We start from the raw sequence: 22,864 nt of genomic DNA, 5'->3' as shown, positions 1-22,864 counted from the left end.
TGAGGAGTGAATTAAAAAATGTACACTCTTAGAAAGCCTGAAGGCGGTGATTGGTTTTCGGGGTTCTGTACACGGCTAGGCTCCCAAAAGGTCTCACACATGTGGTATCCCCATACTCAGGAGAAGCAACAGAATGTTTTGTGAGGTGTAATTTCACATATGCCCATGGCATGTTTGAGCAATATATAATTTAGTGACAACTTTCTGTAAAAAAAAAAGAAAAAAAGAAAAAAGAAAACATTTTCCAGAAACTTGTGGCAAAATATAAAATATTCCATGGACTCAACATGCCTCTCAGCAAATAGCTTGAAGTGTCTTCTTTCCAAAATGGGGTCATTTGAGGGGGGTTTGTGCTATCTTGACATTTCATGGCCACCGTAACTGTGATAGGTAGTGAGGAAGTGAAATCACCATTTTACACCCAAGGAAAGCTTGAAGGTGGTAATTGGTTTTTGGGGTCCTGTACGCTGCTAGGCTCCCAAAAAGTCTCACACATGTGGTATCCCCATACTCAGGAGAAGCAGCAGAATGTATTTTGGGGTGTAATTCCACATATGCCCATGATGTGCTTGAGCAATATATCATTTATTGACAACTTTGTGCAAAAAAAAAATGTCTTTTTCCCGCAACTTGTGTCATAATATAAAATATTCCATGGACTCGATATGCTTCTCAGCAAATAGCTTGGAGTGTCTACTTTCCAAAATGGGGTCATTTGGGGGGGGTTGAACTGTCCTGGCATTTTATGCACAACATTTAGAAGCTTATGTCACACATCACCCACTCTTCTAACAAAGCCCTTTCTGACACTTTTTGTTTACATGAAAAACATTTTTTTGTTTGCAAGAAAATTACTTTGAACCCCCAAATATTATATATTTTTTTAAAGCAAAGGTCCTGCAGATTAAAATGGTGGGTGTTGCATTTTTTTTTCACACAGTATTTGCGCAGAGATTTTTCTTTTAATTTTAATGCACTAAACACACTATATTGCCCAAATGTTTGATGAAATAAAAAAGATGATCTTAGGCCGAGTACATGGATACCAAACATGACATGCTTTAAAATTGCTCACAAACGTGCAGCGGCGACAAACTACATACATTTTTAAAAGCCTTTAAAAGCCTTTACAGGTTACCACTTTAGATTTACAGAGGAGGTCTACTGCTAATATTACTGCCCTTGATCTGACCTTCTCGGTGATACCTCACATGCATGGTGCAATTGCTGTTTACATATGACGCCAGACCAATGCTTGCGTTGCCTTTGTGTGAAAGCAGGAGGGGACAGGGTTTTTTTTTTTCTTTTTTTTTTATTATTATTTATTTTGCTTTTTTATTTTGTTTTTAAACTGTTCCTTTAATTTTTATTTTTTGTTTTTATTGTTATCTCAGGAAATGTAAATATCCCCTATGATAGCAATAGGTAGTGACAGGTACTCTTTTTTGAAAAAATGGGGGTCTATTAGACCCTAGATCTCTCCTCTGCCATCAAAGCATCTGACCACACCAAGATCAGTTTGATAAAATACTTTCCCAATTTCCCAATGCCTCTGTTTATATCTGGCGAAATCTAAGTCATGAAATGCTCTTAGCTTCCGGTTTCTTAGGCCATAGAGATGATTAGAGCCATTCTGGTCTCTGATCAGCTCTATGGTTAGCTGGCGGAACCACCGGCTCCATTCTCAGGTTCCCTTTTGGGACAGGAGAGCCAGAGAAAACCATGGAAGACGGTGGGAGAGGTGGACGTTACCTCCCATTGCTTGTAAAAGCAGTCTAGAGGCTAATTAGCCACTAGGATTGCTTTTACATGAAAGCCGACAGCTGGCTGAAAAGAATGATACCAAGATGATACCTAAACCCGCAGGCATCATTCTGGTACCAAAGTCCAGCAACATACCACTACGTTGCTGGTCCTTGTTGGGTATATATTGTAATCTTTTTTTTCATGTAGCCCGTGGGCTGAACGAAAAAAAGAGATTGATCAGTGGGTATGCACACCATTAGAATGCCTCCCTTCATCCACCCACTTCTAATGATGGGCATACATGCACCATTTTGTTTTTAACTGTGGTGGTGAAATCGCCTCCTACAGCGCTGGAGTCACGGCCTTATGTATCGTGGGAGCAAACGCTGTTGCTGTCAAGGTAAATAAATCTGCGCTGCAACTGAATGGCATACCTGCTAAGCAAATGATGGTTAACAATAAAACAAAGTAACATTACAGTATAACAGTAAAACATACCATACCTGCAAAGCAAATACAAAAAAAAATAGTAAAAGATAAAACATTGTTTAACGCAATCTGTGCCTAAAATATATATGCCGAAGCATGGGGGGCATCCGCCCCAAAAGTTAGGAGCAAATCGCTCCTCTACCCCTGCTGCCTCCATGCTTCGGCATATATGCTCTTTTTTTTTAACTGTGGTGGTGAAATCACCTCCTACAGTGCTGGAGTCACGTACCTGCTAAGCAAATGATGGTTAACAATAAAACAAAGTAACATTACAGTATAATAGTAAGACATACCACACCTGCAAAGCAAATACAAAAAAAAGTATAAAATAAAATATTTTTTAATGCAATCTGTGCCTAATATATATATATATGCCGAAGCATGGTGGCATCCGCCCCAAAAGTTAGGCGCAAATCACTCCTTCACCCCTGCTGCCCCCATGCTTCGGCATATACTGTATGCTCTTTTTTTTAACTGTGGTGGTGAAATCACCTCCTACAGCGCTGGAGTCACGGCTTTATGTGTCCTGGGAGCAAACGCTGTTGCTGTCAAGATAAATAAATCCGCACTGCAGCTGAATGGCCTACCTGAAAACAAAAAAATGGTTAACAATAAAACACAGTAAACAGTAAAGTATAACAAAATTACATACCTGAAAAGCAAACATGATAAAACATAATGACAATAAAACATTGCAGAATAGAATACAGTAAAAAAAGAGCAGAACAATAGAGAGAGAGAGAAAAATAAAACGACAACTATTTTTGTTTTTTTTTATCATATATATTTTCTTGTGTTTTTTTTTTACTTTTTTTTTTTTTTTTTTTACACTTTTATTTGTAACTGTAACCGTAACTGTAATGGTTCGGTTCCACGTTTGGGTCTCTCAAAATGCGATGGCATCTTGGGAGACCCTGTGAAAGTGTGTCATATTATGTGCAGTGCTGTACCCTATGCTAATACTCCGCTAGTGTATGGTAGTGTTCAAAACATTCACCATCACCAATACAAAGACCAGGATTGTCAGGATAGCGTGGACAATAATAACGGGTGTCACACCTATATCCGCGCTTGCTGCAGACACAACATCTTCTTTGGGGGGCTCGTTGGGTAGGGGTACCAGGGAGGACATACAGAAAATGCCTCTCATGCAGCCGGCTTACTGCATTTGGATTGGGATGGTGAGGAGAAGCACTGTCTGGAAACAGAAGGACTCTGACGATCACTTCCTTGAATTTAAGGAAGGATCCAGTCCGTCCTGAAGCTCTGTATAGCACAGGAGCATTCAGCAAAGCCAATTGAAATAAGTATACAGACACTTTTTTGTACCAGCGCCTGGCCTTACGGGCAACTAGGTACGGCACCAACAACTGGTCGTTGAGGTCCATCCCGCTCATATTTTGGTTATATTCATGGACACAGAGGGGTTTCTCCACAACACCAGTCACCGTAGGAATTTGGACCGTCGTGTCTGCATGAAGGGAGGACAGAACGAAAACATTCTTATTACTGCTCCACTTCACAGCAAGCAAATTATTACACTTCAAGCAGGCTCTCTCCCCCAGCCTAAGACGGGAATCTACAAGCCTCTGGGGTAAACCCCGGCGATTAGATCGCACGGTGCCACATGTGCCAATCTGATGATCAAACAAGTGACTAAAAAGTGGCACGCTCATGTAATAATTGTTCACAGACAAGTGGTACCCCTTTCTGAATAATGCCTGTACACACGATCAGACTTTCCGATAGAAAATGTGCAATCGGAGCTTGTTGTCAGAAAATCCAACCGTGTGTGGGCTCCATCAGACTTTTTCCATCGGAATTTCCGGCACACAAAGTTTGAAAGCTGGCTCTAAAATTTTCAGACAACAAAATCCTTTTGCATAAATTCTGATTGTGTGTAGACAATTCAAACCCACAAAGTATGCCACGCATGCTCAGAATCAAGCAGAAGAGCCACACTGGCTATAGAACTTAATTTTTCTCGGCTCGTTGTACGTGTTGTCACGTCTTGACGTTCGGAATTTCCAACCAACTTTGTGTGACCGTGTGTATGCAAGACAAATTTCAGCCAACATCCGCTGGAAAAAATCCGATGGATTTTGTTGTCGGAATGTGCGATCGTGTGTACAAGGCATTAGGGTTACACAAAGTTCCCCACAATCTTGTCAGCACTCCCTATGTAATCTGGGCATTTCTCCGGCTCTACGTGACTATCTCTTCCCTCATAAACCATAAAACTATATGTATAGCCTGTTGCCCTGTCACAGAGCTTTTACATCTTGACTACATATCTGGCACGCTTGCTGGCAAGATTCTGTTTGAAAGACAAGCGGCCATAAAATGTAATCAGGGACCCATCAATGCAGACAACCTGATCGGGAGTAAACAAGGCTGCAAAACGTTCGCTGAAGTGGTTTACGAGGGGCCAAATTTTGTAGAGCCGATCGTATCCATGGTCTCCACGAGGACGATAGAGTTCATTGTCGTTGAAGTGCATTAACAGCAAGATCTGCCATATCGTGCCCTGGCCATGGAGGCAGAGAACAGGGGCATATGGTAAATTGGGTCAATGGACCAATATGACCGCAACATACTCATTTTAACTATGCCCATGTCGAGGGATAGGCCCAGAAAGGTCTTAAATTCGGAAACCGCAATTGGTTTCCAACCTCTGGCAAGGGAGTACTGGGGATTAGCGGCGATGAATTGACCAGCATACAAATGACTTTGGTCCACAATAGATCTATAGAGATCTTCCGTGAAAAACAGCGAATAAAAATCAAGTGACGTAAAACCGTTTCCACCTGAATTCCGGGTTGGCCAGTGAATGGGGGAAGTACGGGAGCTGCAGAAGTGGTGGGCACCCAATCATGATTGGCAAATTCTGCAGGAAGGACACTATGAGCACAACGGGCCTGTCTTTGTCTTCTTGGTGGCAGCGGGACACTACTTGTGCTTGCCACCTCGCCAGCTTGAACTGCACTTATGGGACGCGCCACGTCACCACGTGATACTGCAGTGCTGGATGTACGACCAGGATGTACTGGGCCGCTGGTGCTTGCCAGTTCACCAGAAGGATGAGCGGCACTAGTACTTCTCTGTTCCATATGAGAGCCCTGCGGTTCTTGCACCTCAACAACAGCAGAAGAAGAACAGGGTCGGGTACGCCTGACCTTGGCAGGGACCACAACTCCATCATCAGAGCTATCTGTCATGGATCCGCTGTTGTTTACAGGGTAGTATTCTGAGCCTGAATCTGACAGATGAGTGACTTCCTCTTCACTATCTGTCATGCTCAGAAACGTGTAGGCCTCTTCACTTGTGTACCTTCGATTTGCCATTTTGGGCTCTAAATTTACTGGTACAGTAGTAAGATTCACAGGAAAAAAAGCTCCTAGGCTGTCAGCAACTCCATCAAACGTTACCAAAAAAACTGTTAGCGATTGCAGGGATCAGGCCTGACTCTGCGAATGCTGCAGTTATGTGTTTTGTAAGTGACAGTGATCGATCAATACTGCACTTGGGTGGGCTGGGCTGGGCTGGGCAGAGGGGCAAAACGCAGGTGCTAGCAGGTACCTGGGCTGATCCCGCTAACACTGCGTTTTTGGGAACCCTAAACTGCTGGGGACGCTAGTCTAGATCTGATCAGATCAGCTATTTATCCGTTCAGACACTATACCACTAAGGGAGGTGTATGCTGCGTGCGTGGGTGTTAGCACTACTGGCACTAATCTGACGCTGCCTGGGGCGACGCAGACCCTAAAACCTAACTGATATCACCCGCTGGGCTATTGGGTAATAAATGGCGGGTATAAAAAACAAACTAACCAGCATCACCCGTAACACTTATACAGTGTGCACTGGTGAAAGGGTTAACTAGGGGGCAATCAGGGGGTTAAAACCTTTATTTGATAGTAGAGGCAGTCCCCGAGTTATGAACCTCCGACTTGCGAACTTACGAACTACTTACGAACGGGAGGCGGCGTGACGTTCTGCGCATGTGCGGCCACTTTTCAACGGTGGGCGCCTCAGAAAACATTGGAAAACTACTGCGCATGCGCGGCTACTTGACAGAACATCGGAAAACATCGGAAAACGACGTCTCTGCCGTTCTGCGCATACGCTTCTGACTTACAAACATATCCCACTTAAGAACAAACCGGCAGTCCCTAACCCGTTCGTAACTCGGGGACTGCCTGTATACCAGTCTGACTGTATATATGTATTAAATACACTGCAGCTAACTGAATCAACTGCCTGCCTGAAGTATATTATAAACAGTACAGCAGGAACGGTCTGCAGTGAGATCTAGCTAACTGAACAAACTGCCTGCTCAAAGTAAATGAAATTACACTCTCTCTCTCTCTCTCTCTCTATCTCTCTCTCTGCCAGCAACACACTACGAAAGGCCGACGTGCAGGCGGCCTTATATAGTGTGGGGCGTGGACTTAACCCCCTGAGCCATAATTGGCCAAAGGCAGGGTGCCTTTGACCCATTTATGGCTCTCTTTGCTGACGGCGCTGTGATTGGCCAAAGCATGCGGGTCATAGTGCATGCTTGGCCAATCATCAGGCAGCAATGCACTGCGATTACGCAGTGCATTATGGGGCGTGACGCACCGCTTGAATTTGGCACGAACGCCCCATAATGTTCGATCAAACAGCCGATGTTTTCGAGATGAACTCATGTTCGACTCGAACTCGAAGCTCATCCCTAGTGAGGACCGCTTTATGATACCAGTCGATATATTGGAATGGTGTTGTCATATGTTTTGTTATTTCTGAATTAGCGTTTACTCTATAAAAGTTGCTATCTTGAAAAAAAAATGATTGGTAGGGCTGAATAATTGACGTATGATTATGGCGTCCAATTTTTTCAATGTACATTAATGCCTTCAGGTCTTTTTTTACAATTTTTATAGTTGGTGGAGTAGGTGACGTCCATGATCTGAGTATTGCTTTGCGAGCAGCCAAAAGGCACAGCATTGCTCATTTGGTGATAGTAGAATTATGTGATACATTGGATAAGTCAAGTTTTTCAGTATATCGAAATAAACAAATCATGGTATTTTTAGAAATATGTGTTGATGTGATTCCAAAGATGTAAGTCAATATTTAATCTCAAAAGATTGATATGCCCGGACAGTCCCAAAATCGATGAAATAATGTTGGACGAAGTGAGCCACACCAAGAGCAATCATAGATGGGTGGATCCATTGTGTTTATCAAAAGTAGAATAAATGCTTTGTGAATACATTTATATTGTGTTTCTCGCCAGTTTTCACTAATAATTAAACAAGTTTTGAGCTATTCAAAAGTACACAAAAAAAACAGACTAGTACTTCCCTTGTTGATTGGTTAGAAGAATACATACTATATACAGTATATGCAATTTTTCATATGTACTTGGTTATATATATTAGTCCTCACCATACCAAATTAATTCCCTTTAAATACTTTGAGATACCTTTAGCTATGGACTTTTTTTTCCAACTTATCTGATCTGCTTTCCTGTTCCACATCAGTGACCAGATAATTATCATTACAGCCAATCAGCTAGCATTTTCAAAAGGAGATCAGCAATGGTTATCCTTGTTTTTTTCCCCCATACATATTTAATTTAACTTATGCAGTAAACATACATAGAACATTCACTTTCAGATATGAACTAAAATATTAATTTAGTGACGACACCAGCTTATTAGCAGTGAGAATATTACTACTCATTGAGTTACAAGGCTTGTCATGACAAATTCTCTACCTACCAATATTTACTATACAAAGAACAAGTTTAAATAAAGCACAGATTGAATAATTCTTCTAATACATACAAGTTAAAACTGTCCATGTTCGAGACGGTCAAATATGTCATTTAGTTGCTAACAGACCCTTCCTAAAGGGAAAATACATCTGAATGGAGATGCCAGAGAAGGGATTTATGTTTGTCAAAAAAAATCTTACCCACTTTGAGAACCAACATACGAAACCCTTGTCTATGGGCAGGATATTACAATAGATGTTTTTTTTTTTCAGTGTTTATATTATGACTATTAGTGGTAAATGAATTTCGCAATGTGGACCCAGCTTGACCTGACCCCGAAGTTCCAACCCAGAACTGCTTTATGTACAGTACTTGTGAATTACAATGTTTTAGCCAGGGAAATACTATTCATAATTTTTATGCTATTTTTTAAATTGCAGCATATTATATATTTTAAATTGTTGTTAACCCTCGCCTTGTAATAGAACTCATTCAGTATAAAATAGAAATTAAAGGAAAAACATTTGAGTATAAAAACATTGTAAAAACTTTTTTCCCTTGTTTTTATAAGTGATCAGATATCGTCTATTCTCAGCTGCATAAGAGCTAGGGGGTCAGAAACGGCAGTACACTGGTCTTCCCAGTGAATGGCGATGGAGGGGGCAGAACAAGTCTGATCATTGGAGGTGAGCAAGCTGAGTTCCCAGCATAGCTACAGAACTGAGCACGGTGTGTTCTACAAGTTAGTGTGGTCAGTTTTTACTAGGAAAGCTGAGGGACTGGCAGGAAGACCAGGGATTTCTCATAAAGGAAGCAATACAAAGAGAACAGAATACTTTATCATACAAATGAACGGTAAAACAGGCACATATCAGGAATATGAAATGTTGGGTTTACATATTCTTTAAAGATGAACTTCTCCCTTATCATAAAAATTGCCACCAAGGCACCTTAGTAATGGCAATTTAGAAACGGATACTTATAAATAATTGCAGGCTTTTTATTTATTGCATGCCTTTATTTTTATTTTCCTTTCCATTATTCTCAGAGTGGCCATTTTAACTAAAGGCAGAAGAATCCATCTCCGTTTACTTCCTGAAACGCTGCCTAGACTTCAGGTCTGCCTCCTGACAGGAACTTCCCAGGATGCAGTTGTAAGGCTAGAGTTACATCACCAGTGCCTTAACCAGGAACCAGGAAGTGAAAAAAAAACTGTCATTGTAAAAGCAAAAGTAAAAGCAAACACATTTGTTTAACTAATGAATGTTAGATGATTTCATATCAGCTTGCAGAGCTGTATGCTGCTGGTATTTTTAGTGAAAGGGCGAAAAGGTCCATTTTATCTAAAGAATAAGAACTACTGACAGAGTTTATAGCAGATGGGGTATTTAGAAGATACGGTTGGGCAGCATTTATATCAGAAAAGACCAATAGGGTTTTTTTTATGATAAACCCTGCCTGTCAGCAGTTTTGTAAAAAGTGACCTTACTACTGCTTTAAGCACAAATAATACTTATTCTGTAAACTAGTAATGCCATTATTCCTAATGTAATTGAGTTTAACAAACGCAAAACATGTTTGAAAGCAAGTCTGGGTAGCAACCATGGCTCCCTCCCTGGACACAGTGAAGAAGTGAGCATAGCCACCCAAGAACACAAAGTGTGCTGTTCACAGGATTGCCAGGTGAAAATAAAGAAAAAAGAACTGAAAAAAAGCTAATGCAACAAGCTGTAATTTATTAAATGTATGTTTTTAATTTAGATAGGCTTTAATTACACTTTTAATGAGTACAGGTTTACTTAAAGGCTTCATGCACACTAGCATTTTTTAAAAGGTAAAAAAAAAATGCTGGATGAAAAATGCTGATAATAGCGTTTTTGTGCTGGCTTGTAGTAGCATTTTAGTAGCTTTTAGTGCTGTTTATTGGCATTGCCCTCACTAAATATGGCCACCAAGGTCATCCATTGTTGCAGTGTCCTATCATACCACTGGTCCTCTAGTGACACCTATGGAGGTTTCAGAGGATCAAGGTTCCTCTCATCATCTATTACTTCTGTACAGCGGTCTACAACACAGTGCCACGTACAGAGAGGAGGATAAACCACACCTGCCTACAAGCATAATCACCTGTCCAATATATCCAGCATTGTCCTGCTGTGATCTGTTGAATGTCCTGCTGTGATCAGGGAATGGGCGAGTTTGATCTCCAACCCAGACCTCAAAGCTCATATAGGCTGGGCTTGGCTTTCCTATAAAAGCTACTTGTATCTCTGCTGGGTATGTGAGTTGCCTTTTTTTAATATGATCATTTTAAAGAAGGCAAATGACACAGCATTTCTATACAGGGCCATCTTAATGCATGGGCACCCCTGGGCATTGCCCATGAGCCACAGGTACATAGAAATCCCCTGCAGTTTCCAATACTCTTCAAGCGCTTTGCAGGGGTTGAGAGGGAGCCTCTGAGCATCTTACTACTTCCACTGCTTGCGTGGGCAGGATGTGCATGAATAGGATTCATGCCAGCCCTCCTCTTCTATTCATCGCATGTGATCAGTGCGGTATACATCCAGCCAACACAAGCAGCAGCAGTATAATGCTCCGCCTCAGGGGTTCTCCCGAAAACCCTGAAAGCACCAGAAGAGCGTTGGAAATTGTAGGGGGAAGGTAGAGGGGGGAGATATCATTCCGATTGTACATTGAGCCCATTGACTGCTTCCCTGTGCTGCTCTGTTTGAAGAGGCCATCTCTGTATTATACATTACTGCTACTTATACTGTACACTCACTTCAGTGACCAAATACTGGAAGACAATGGCACCTAACCAGATGGAAATTAGAGCACAAATTCAAGCTTACTCTTATGCCGCGTACACACGGTCGGACTTTTCAGCTACAAAAGTCCGACAGCCTGTCCGACAGACTTTCGACGGACCTTCGACGGACTTGCGGCGGACTTGCGGCGGACTTTCTAACGAACAGACTTGCCTACACACGATCACACAAAAGTCCGTCGAATTCTTACGTGATGACGTACACCGGACTAAAATAAGGAAGTTGATAGCCAGTAGCCAATAGCTGCCCTAGCGTGGGTTTTTGTCCGTCAGACTAGCATACAGACGAGCGGATTTTTCGACCGGACTCGAGTCCGTCGGAAAGATTTGAAGCATGTTTCAAATCTAAAGTCCGTCGGATTTGAGGCTGAAAAAGTCCGTTGAAAGTCCGGAGAAGCCCACACACGATCGGATTACCAGCCAGCTTTAGTCCGTCAGCGTCCGTTGGACTTTTGTAGACGAAAAGTCCGACCGTGTGTACGCGGCATTACAGCAGGGTGAACTTTCAAGATAGAAGGCCAAAAAGAGATATATTTAATTTAAAAGACTTCCAGGGCAAACTTACATTTTCTCTTGAAAGAACAAACCCCTCATCCAACGATACATACCTTCCCTGTGGTTCCTCAAAGCTCCATCACTCCATCTTAGCTGAGAGTCAAAAGCCTTGGTAACCACCATGTTGGATCTTTGCCAAGATTAATGACTTCCTCCTATACCTCATTTGATGGTGTTCAGGCCTGCAGATTGGCTGCTGAGACCTGAACACTGCATCCCAGGAAGGGGAAGAGGCTACATGCTTCTTCATATCTGCAAGAAGATATTTTCCACATGCTCCAACTGAGTGTGGGGGGAGTGTGGTGGTGTATCAGCTGATAGGGTTTTTTTTTCTCAAGAAACTTAAAAGAGAAGCAAAGGATATTTTTGTTTGCACCTTCATACTTATCTAGGTGGATGCAGCATGGGTCCGATGCTGCATCTGTCCCCCAGGTGCCTCTACACTGAGAACTGAGCAATCGAACACCGTCAATTGCTGGGTTTTCAGAGATCTGTTATTGCATTAAAATCAACCTCTTATTTGAGTATGCTTACTTTATGGGCTTCTTCACACCTGAAAAATGCTGATAATAGCTTTTTTGTGCTGGCTTATAGTAGAATTTTAGTAGCTTTAAAAAGCTTTTAGGAGCATTAGCGTTTTATTAGGCTCCATGCACACTAGCGTTCTTTTAACCACTTGAGGGCCGGAAGGATTTGCTATTTTATGACCAGGCAATTTTTTGCGATATGGCACTGCATCGCTGTAGCCTCCCTGACGTTATTTCCGAGTGTGGCTCGGGGTTAAATTTCAGCACCATTAGCGGTAACCCCGAGCCACACTCGGGATTACATCTCAGGATCCTGGTGCAGGTTACTTACCTTGTCCCCAGGATCCTGCGATGTCCCCCCGCGGTGTCTGCGGGCTCCGTCCTCTGCCCGCAGCCTCTCTGTGCCAGGCTCCGTTCCCTGCGAGCGCTGCGACGCACGGGGGCGGTGCCTGGCGGCAAATTCAAAAAATTTAAAAAGCATAACACATACAGTACTGTAATCTTATAGATTACAGTACTGTATGAAATCATTTCACATCCCTTTTGTCTCCAATGCTTTGGCCCATGCCCTGCATGCAGTTTTATATTATATATACTGTTCTTTCTGCCTGGAAACTTGAGATTGTCCATAGCAACCAAAAAGTGTCCCTTTACGTCAAAAGTGGTTTTAGACCAGCTAGAAAACAGCAATAGTAAATTAGAACACTTGCAGAATTGAGCAATAGTGAATCCTGGGGAAATGTATTTTATTATTATTATATTATTATTTTTTTAATTATTTATATTTATTTATTATATTATAACTTATGATTTTGTGTTTCAAACTTCATCATACCTGGAATATCTACTAAATTCTTGGTGGACAGATTTAAGTGTGTTATTGCTAAGAATTACAGGCCTACAATATAAAATGCCAAATTTCTATGCAAAATAATTGTACCGCTTTGAGACCAAAAATCTGAAATAATCATACCGCCAGGGAGGTTATCTGAAAATTGCGTTACCCAAACAAAATTTATGTCCTTTTTTCCCACAAATAGAGCTTTCTTTTAGTTGTATTTGATCACCTCTGTGGTTTTTATTTTTTGCGCTGTAAACAAAAAAAGAGCGACAATTTCTTCATCAGTTTAGGTCAATATGTATTCTTCTACATATTTTTTGGTAAAAAAAAATTACAATAAGGGTATATTGATTGGTTTGCGTAAAATTTATAGCATCTACAAAATAGGGGATAGATTTATGGCATTTTTATTATTTATTTATTTTTTACTAGTAATGGTGGCAATCTGCAATTTTAAGCGGGACTGTGACATTGGGGCGGACAGATCGGACACTTTTGACACTTTTTTTGGGACCAGTGACATTTATACAGCGAGAGCTAAAAACAGCCACTGATTACTGTTACTTATTAGGAGTTAACACTAGGGGGCGATCAAGGGGTTAAGTGTTCCCTGGGAGGTGTTTATAACTGTGGGGGGAGTGTAGTGACTAGAGAAGGAGAGAGATCGCTGCTCCTGATCACTAGGAACAGCAGATCTCTCTCTCTACTCCCCTATCAGACCGGGGATCTGTCTGTTTACATTGACAGATCCTCGTTCTGGCTCTCTGAGGAGCGATCGCAGGTGACGTATACCTACGGCAATTCGCGCAGCCATGCCAACCTGCTGCAGTATAATGACGACGGCTGGTCGACAAGCGGTTAAGCTCCTAGAAGCTGATATTAGTATTTTTTTTACTCCTTCTAGAAGCTAAATAGTGTTAACCCATGTTTCCATGCACACTACTTTAGGCTATTAGCATTTTTTGAGCTTCAGCATCTAGGAGCATAAAAAAAAAAAAAACATTTGTAGAGTTTTTTGGAACATTTTTCCAGCAGAAAAAAACGCTGAATACTCCTAAAGGCTCTTAAACACTCCTAAACGCTTCTAAATGCTACTAAAACGCTCCTAACAGCATTTTTGAGATTTTTTCTTTTTCTTAATGTACTGTAAAAACACTAAAAATGCTAATGCTCCTAAAAGCTTCTAAAAGCTACTAAAATGCTACTACAAGCTGGCATAAATTTTATTATCAGTATCTAAAGAATAAAAAAACACAGGAAAAAAAACTAAAAAAAATTTTTAGAAGCATTTAGGTGCGTTTAGGAGTGTTAAGGAGCATTCAGCATTTTTTTCTGCTGGAAAAACACACCAAAAAACTCTACAAAAAAAACGACAAAAACTTTTTTTTTTCTGCTTCTAGATGCTGAAGCTTAAAAAACGCTAATAGCCTAATGTAGTGTGCATGAACACATAGGATAACACTATTTTGCTTCTAGGAGCAGAAAAAAAATGCTAATAACAGCTTCTAAGACTCCATACACAATGGGCTTAAAAAAAAAGTCTGTTCTCTTGGCAGTAAAAAACGCTCATATAGAGCGTTTTTGTACAAAGTTTAGATGAGCTTAGGAGAGTTTTGCATTTTTTCTACCAGAAAGCTCCAATCAGAAATGCAAAACAGAATGTTTTTTTTTTTCCTGCCTCTAAACGTTGAGCTCAAAATATGCCTGTAATCGTCCAAATGTACATGGACACATAGGACACATAGGATAACATTGAGCTGCTTCTACAGGTAAAAAACAAAACTCCTGTAGATGCAACGTTTTTTAAGCCAGTGTGCATGGAGCCTAAGAGCTTATAAAAATGCTAGTGTGCATGGAGCCTAAGTGTATTTTTAAATGCAGCTGTAATCCCATGTACAGCTCATCTCAGACTGGAAGAGAACCATCACTGTGAGCCCATCAGTTTTGTTGCATGGTACATGTCTTAACAGGAAACATGCTCACAGGTGGAATGAGCAGAGGAATTATTACTGCTCCTCCTAAATTGTTCAATCAGCAAACTGGTCGTGCTGCTGCAGTGGGGTCACAAATATGGCTGTGCTTCCTGATAAAGGTGCCTGGATTACAAGACTGACAAAACAGAATTAGAACAGAACAAATCTCGGCTGGTGAAGTTTTAGTATGGGGGTGCCAGACCTTGCCCTTCCTTTTTGACACCTTCCACTTCCTATAATCCCCACCCCTTATGGAATCCACCCACTCCATCCCATGTATTCCACTTGCTTCCACCCATAGTGTCAGTAGTATATAGCTCAGCATCACAGGACAGAGTATACAGCCCCAGAATCACAGGACAGAGTATACAGCTCAGCATTACAGGACAGAGTATACAGCCCAGAATCACAGGACAGAGTACATAGCTCAGTATCATAGGACAAAGTATACAGTTCAGCCTCACAGATCAGGGTATATACAGCTCAGCCTCACAGATCAGGCTATATACAGCTCAGCCTCACAGATCAGGGTATATACAGCTCAGCCTCACAGATCAGGGTATATACAGCTCGGCCTCACAGATCAGGGTATATACAGCTCAGCCTCACAGATCAGGGTATATACAGCTCAGCCTCACAGATCAGGGTATATACAGCTTAGCCTAATAGAATTGTCATGTGTACCAGTTTATCACTGCCTCTGTGTTCACATTACTAAATATCTGCCCAAAAATCTATATAAACCTCACTGACCACATGTGAAAAACATAGCAACCATTGTAAATAGTAAAAGACAATATATTACATTTTGGTTCACTCTCTAAACCTACCAAGCCGGCCGATTCTGCAAGAAGGCGCCACTCGGGCCATGCGTTCCATCCACGGAGCCACAGCGTCACTTTTTGTTTCACACTGGCACAGAGAAACCAGAAGTGACGCTGCAGCTCCAAGGAAAGCACCACCCATGTCCTGCAACAAAATGACTGCAATATGGGAGTGTTGCAGCGCATTGCTTTGCACCACAAGGACTCCCAAAAGCAGCCAAATGAACTGTCTCAACTGCAATCACGTGACTGCATAAATGTCACGCTGCCCATAGTGCACTGTGTCCGGCACCCGAACACAGTGCACTTTTTTTCTTTTTTAAAGGAACTTTAACTTTATTTTATGTGACTTGCTTTGGGGGGAGCGGCACCAGTGCGCCCCCTATGGATGGGTCACCGCTGACAGTTCCCAAACACAAAACCGTTTTTGCAGCTAGATGCCTGGAGTTCAGATATAAATTTTTTTTGCCCCATGTCACTCCAAGTTTAAAAATACAAAATTGCAGGATTGATAGGTCTGAAATGATTTTCGTTACCACACTAGCTATTATCACAAAAGGTATTAACCTCTTCCGCTTCAAACACACGCATATAAAAATATACTATATAAAACATCCTTTCCCCCAGCTAACTCAGCATTTTTAAAACAAAATAACAGATAAGAGGAGGTAAACATAAAACATAAGAATGAATACAGCAAAACCCATGGAGCATTCCTTACTTCAGTATATTACATGGCTCCTTGAAACATTACGGCAGCCCAACTTCTCCAACATATGTTGCCTGCAGATAAGTGAGGAATCTAAATATGGAATGAAAATGTTAATTACTGCGGTAATACCATTACACCTCAAGTGAGCACATCCTATCGCTGAGCACTGTGACAATGGCAGGGAAAGGAGGGGAACACAGCACAACAAGCAAATACTAATCCCTGCTTGTTTATTACAAAACTCCAATTGTCTCCTAGCCCTGTCCGTTTGAATAAGCCTCATCCTTGGCTATAATAAGCAATAACTGCTGATCAATCTGCAATGCCCTTCACACGAGTTAGAAGCACAATCTCGCCGTGCCTCTTGTAAAGTCTATATTGTCTTGTACAATAATGTGTTGCAAGACCATGTTAAGCCTCCGGGGCACTGATAGACCTCTGATTATCTACGGGGATGAGCAAGCTGTAAAATTACACTGCGACAGAGCGCCTGCATTCTCTGGCATTTTTTTTACTAATGGGATAGAGACAAATCGGCGTGTAAATGTGCAAAACTGTACGAGTTTACCAATGCTGCATATTCATCTGGAGAATTACAGAGATTTATGAAACTGTGAATTTGTCACCAGTTCTTATTTAGGGGAAATGTGTGAAGCACTATTTATTTTCAGTGAGGTTACCGTGAGTTAGTATTACATCGTAAAAAGCAGCTTTGCATTTACAAATAAAGCTTTAAAGATTCACACCAACCATAATGGTTTACGTTTTAAAGAGGAACGTTACCCCCCCCCCCTCTGCTTTTTCCCCCACCTATCCCCTCTTACCTGTGATGCCTGGCTTTCATCAGAAAGCATGTGGGCAGGGCCAGTTGGTTGGTACCCAAGATGGAGGAAAGGCACACAAGATGAGTGACACAGTTATTATTTGGTTAAGTGAAAGTAGCAAATAACATGTTGAGAACAGCTGTAAGGTACTTGATGTACAGTCTCAAGCAATTTGGTATCAGAGTCTCGCTGACACAGGCATCACAGGTACAGAAGCTCTCAGGAATGTTAGAGGCACAGCGGGATAGTTCCAGCAGTTGAATTGTCACCTTAATAAGGCTTACGTTACCAGAGCAGTAGCTGCTTAGAGAGGGGTGGCTGTTAGTTGGAGTAGCAGTGTAAGATGCACTTGGAAGACCGATGGCAAGATCCTTGTCACAGCTCTTAAAGCGGACCTTTAGCCTCCTGAGGACAATGCTGCCTCTCCACCCCTCCTCCCTTCCTCTGCAGGAATAGGGAATTGCTTTTTTTTCCCTTTGTTTATTTTTTTTTTTTCATGTAAAGCCCACTACCGCCTCCCCATGCACGTCACTCGCCTTAGGCAAATGATGCGCTCACTGCCTGCTATGCCTCTATGCACCTTATATCCCAGAATGCATAGCCTTTCATTCAAGAACAGGTGGAGGGGGCGGGCCTATCAGCCTGCCATCGGCAGGCCTGTCAACTGAACCCAGAAGAGCTGGTGGACCTCTCAATGACATCAGAGAGAACATGGCGGCGGGGGACGGAGCTGTGGCAGGGCATGAGAGGATTTCAGCAGGTCAATGCTGGATCCACTGGGTAGGTGAGTATCTGAAATGTGCAGATACCATCATTAGGTAAGCAGGGCCAAGAGAAAAAAATGGGGAGGTCAGCTTGAGTTTCTTTTTAAGTCCCAGAAACTGTGAAGCCAGTTGTGGTAGCCCTGTTCTGTCCCTCCTCGTTAGGAAACTTTCCCTAGATCTAGATGCGCTGTCTCTATCCAGGAGGTATCTTGTCCCTATACTATCCACTTCACTAGTGCATGCCAATTGCAGTGGGACAGTGCTGTTTATTGGCATTGCCCTCACAAAAGATGGCTGCTGAGGTCATCCAGTGTTGCAGTGTCCTATCATACCACTGCTCCTTTGGTGACACTTGTGGAGGTTTCAGGGGATCAAGGTTCCTCTCATCATCTATTACTTCTCTACAGTGGTCTACAACACAGTGCCATGTACAGAGGAGAGAGTAAGCCACACCTGCCTACAAGCATAATCACCTGTCCAGTGGATCCAGCATTGTCCCACTGTGATCTGTTGAATATCCTGCTGTGATCAGGGAATGGGCCTGAGTTTGATCTCCAACCCAGACCTCATAGCTCGTATAGGCTGGGCTTGGCTTTCCTATATAAGCTACTTGTATCCGTGCTGGGTATGTGAGTTTTCGTTTTGTAATATGATCATTTTAAAGAAGGAAAATGACACAGTATTTGTATACAGGGCCATCTTAATGATGGGCACCCCTGGGCATTGCCTAGGAGTCTCAGGTGCATAGGGGGTCCCCTGCGGTTTCCAATACTCTTCAAGCGCTTTGCAGGGGTTAGGAGGGAGTCTCTGAGCATCTTACTGCTTCCACCGTTTGCGTAGGCTGGATGTGCATTAATCAGATTCACGCCAGCCCTCCTCTCCTATTCATCCCATGTGATCGGTGTGGTACACTTCCAGCCAACACAAGCAGCAGCAGTACAATGCTCCGCCTCAGGGGTTCTCCCTTAACCCCTGCAAAGCACCAGAAGGGCATCGAAAATTGTAGGGAGAAGGTAGAGGGGGGAGATATCATTCCGATTGTACATTGAGCCCATTGACAGAGAGCCAGGACAGGTGAGATAGGTGACAGCTGCTTCCCTGTGCTGCTCTGTTTGGAGAGGCCATCTCTGTTTTATACATTACTGTTATTTATACTGTACCCTCCTGCCCCCTGTAATGTACCCTCCTGCCCTTCCGTACTGTGCGTGCCTGTCCCCCTATATATGTATATATATATATATATATATATATATATATATATATATATATATATATAAATATATAAATGTATGTTTAATTCTATGAACTATTTATAGTTTAATTCTGGAGAGTAGGTAAGAAATTTGGGGCAAGCTGGTAGGGGCCCTAGTGCATTACTTTGCTCAGAGGCCCATGATGCTATTAAGATGTCCCTGTTTCTATATACCCAGTAACAGCTTCCCTATAGGAACTGATGGTGATAACTCACTTCAGTGACCAATAACTGGAAGATAATGGCACCTAACCAGATGGAAACTAGAGCACAAGTACAAACTTGCTCTTGCAGCAGAGTGAATGTGAAAGACAGAAGGCCAAAAAGAGCTTTATTCAATTAAAAAGACTTCCAGGGCAAAATTACATTTTCTCTTGAAAGGACAAACCCCTCATCCACCAATATATACCTTCCCTGAGGTTTCTCACAACTCTATCACTCCATCTTAGCTGAGAGTCCAAAGCCTTGGTAAGAACCATGTTGGATCTTAGCCAAGATTAATGACTTCCTCCTATACCTCATTTGATGGTGTTCAGGCCTGCAGATTGACTGCTCAGACCTGAACACTGAATCCCAGGAAGGGGATGGGGCTACATGCTTCTTCATATCTGCAAGAAGATATTTTCCACGTGCTCCAACTGAGTGTGGGAGGAGCATGGTGACATATCAGCTGGTGTTTTTGTTTTTTTTCAAGAAACTTAAAAGAGAAGCAAAGGATTTTTTTCTGCATCTGTCCCCCAGGCACCTCTACACCGAGAACCAAGCGACTGAACACCACCGATCGCTCAGTTTTCAGAGATCCGTGAGCAAAGGACTGTAAACTGTCATCTGCACTTCTCCCTCCTCGTTCATTAGAGTGCTGGGCTGTGGAGGGGCGGGGGCGGTCGTCTCAGGCTCTCAGTGGCTTGCTGGGAGGCTGAACCGGGTGTCAGTCCAGGCACCTGGCAGATCCAGACTCCCATTGTCAGGATGACACGGTGCCTTGACTGACATTGGAGATGTGAGTGTGGACTTCAGTCTGTTCTTTGCTGAAAACGGGTCACAGGAGTGCATACTATACTTCTCCTTTAAAGACGTCTTAATAATAATGGGCTTACATAAAAACATAGAAGCATAGAAAAGTGACATCAGAAAAAAGAGCAAGTAGTCCATCAAGTCTGTTCCATGATTTACTGTAAATCATGGAACAGACTTGATGGACTACTTGCTTTTTTTGGAAGCAAGGAATGACAGAAAGGTAACTAAATAAAAAAATAAAAAAAAATAAAACACTAAAATTAAAAAATTATATATTAGAAAATTTAGCAGAAAAATGGCAGAAAAAAGGGATTGCTGTCTTTTTACATTTTTTTGTAGAAAATAGGAGCTTCACTTTAAATATGACAGACTGGAAGAAAAAAGTAACCTTGGCTACAAAGTCCAGATATCTGTTGACCATAAAACGAGCTAGACTAAATCTAATTAAGTGATATGGTGATATGTATGATGTTTATGTAGTTTTTTTCCCAGAATTGGGCAGTTCTTAAAAATGTCACTGGTTTAAAAATGTTCAACATAGCAGTGAGGGGATGTCTGGCACAGGTGACGGAAGTGGGGTTGACCCTCCCTTACTCTATCCAAACTAAGATAACAGTGGGGTTGATTTGCTAAAACTGGAGAGTGCCAAATCTGGTGCAGCGATGCACGGTAGCCAATCAGCTTCTAACATCAACTTGTTCAATTAAGCTTTGACAATAAAACCTGAAAGCTGATTGGTTTCTATGCAGAGCTGCACCAGATTTTGCATTCTCCAGTTTTGGTAAATCAACCCTATTGGGCACAAACAATGCATTGGGATTGATTTACTAAAGCTAATGAACAAGTTAGAAATTGTTACAGTGCACTTGCATTATGGGCCCACTTGAGTGTGTGCATGATAAACCTATCTAACTGGCTGTACACTGATGTCCAATGCGTCTGGTGTGGTCCTACTTTGTCATGGATCTAAATAATGCTGCTTTTGTGCCTTCTGTTCTGAACAAGTGTATAAGGAATGTGTCAATATATCACCTAAAAAAATGTAAACAAAAAAATGTAAAAAATAATTGCACTTTAAGCAAAGAAAACACTATAATACTCTATGAAAAAGTCACATGACGTGTGACAAAACTAGTGGGGTGGGGTCTGGTTACCTCAGCACGCACACAGAAGAAGTTTACACCCTGGTTGCTGCTTGCTGTTACACCAGAGCCAGTGCACTGAAAAATCTTTTATGATTGTTTTATGAGTACCATCGATATAGATTGCTATATGATACACCGGATACACTAGGAATAAGTACTAACTTATCCTCTAGAAGATCTTTATGCTCCTTAAAGGGGAAGGGCATAGTGACCTGCGAAGGTCAAAAGTGGAGGTGGACGCTTAGTTTGGAAGGTGGAGGGACACTGGCGGTGACTTGCAATAATTGCACAGAATTCACGGAAAAGTTTTCCTACATTTGGATTTTACTTATTTTGTTTCTATACTGCATGTAATATTGACACTGGAATCACAGTGGTGTTATACTTTGATGTATGTGTTGTTTTGTTATGCATGGTTATCACTTGTATATATATCATAGAGTGTTGTAATTCATATTTAAGCGATATATATTGTGTACAGTGTTTCACTTTATCATAACAGCTACAGGGGAGCGCTGTTCCTCTCTCTCACATTACACAAAAAAAACACTATGTTGTGCTATTGGAACAAATATGCAGCATATGAACAGTTATCAATAGAATCTCCAGTGTGTTGTTGTTTTATTCCTACATTGTATGCACATTTAAAAATGTTAGGTGCAGTTAATTTTACTCAAAAATATTGAAAAAATCATATTTATTTTTAGGTATCGATGCTGGAGCATCGATACCTAAAATACCTTCCCTAGCTAACCAGACTTGTCAGCTAATTCCAAGTATGCCATATGTTGTAGCCTGTATGTAAACAGTAAATACAATGAGAATATGATTTGGTTGATTAATTTGCAAACCTAAATCACATTTATATTTTTTTAAGGACATGTAAGGATTTTACATGGTAAAGTGTTCAAAAAGACCAGGCTATTTGTTTTAAACTATAGGCTAAGAATTGCATAAAACTCTAAAATAAAATTTTGTTTCAATTTTTTTATCACTATAATCTGGTAATTACAGCATTAAACATATGGCATTGCAGATAAAAACTGCAGCATGTCAAAGCTGACATAGTGATCACTTGATCAAAAACAACGCTTGTCATTTGGGCTCCAAGCTGTCAGTGACATTCGGGATTTAGAGCCACTAGCTACCCCAAGTGTCAGTTGGTGGCTCTCAAAGGGGTGACAATTGTAATAATTATGTTGGGGATGTTTTTAAACAGAATATGGATAGGAAGGTGTTAAATGTTGACATTTTTCTATACATGCGGTCCCCGGGTTACAAACCTCCGACTTACAAACGACTCCTACTTACAAACAGAGGGAGACAACAGGAAGTGAGAGGAAATCTCCCCCTAGGAAGGGAAATTCTCTCTTGTAATGCCCTATACACACGGTCGGATTTTCTGACGGAAAATGTGTGATAGGACCTTGTTGTCGGAAATTCTGACCGTGTGTAGGCTTCATCACATATTTTCCATTGGAATTTCCAACACACAAAGTTTGAGAGCTTGCTATAAAATTTTCCGACAACTGATCGTGTGTACACAAATCCGATGCACAAAGTGCCACGCATGCTCAGAATAAATTAGGAGACGAAAGCTA

At 41.6% G+C, this 22,864-nt stretch overlaps 1 long non-coding RNA gene across 1 annotated transcript in view; it reads right to left on the bottom strand.

The window, feature by feature from the left end:
* LOC141141405 (uncharacterized) overlaps positions 1-16,355 on the bottom strand; it is a 79,785-nt gene extending 63,430 nt beyond the window's left edge. Inside the window, exon 1 of the long non-coding RNA XR_012244063.1 lies at positions 16,271-16,355. This is a non-coding gene — a long non-coding RNA (uncharacterized lncRNA). The remainder of the gene's footprint in view (positions 1-16,270) is intronic.
* Positions 16,356-22,864: the final 6,509 nt, after the last annotated feature.

Source organism: Aquarana catesbeiana, linkage group LG04 (genome assembly GCF_042186555.1).
Source record: "Aquarana catesbeiana isolate 2022-GZ linkage group LG04, ASM4218655v1, whole genome shotgun sequence".
Classification (NCBI taxonomy): domain Eukaryota; kingdom Metazoa; phylum Chordata; class Amphibia; order Anura; family Ranidae; genus Aquarana; species Aquarana catesbeiana.
This window is presented reverse-complemented; position numbering and strand designations above follow the sequence as displayed.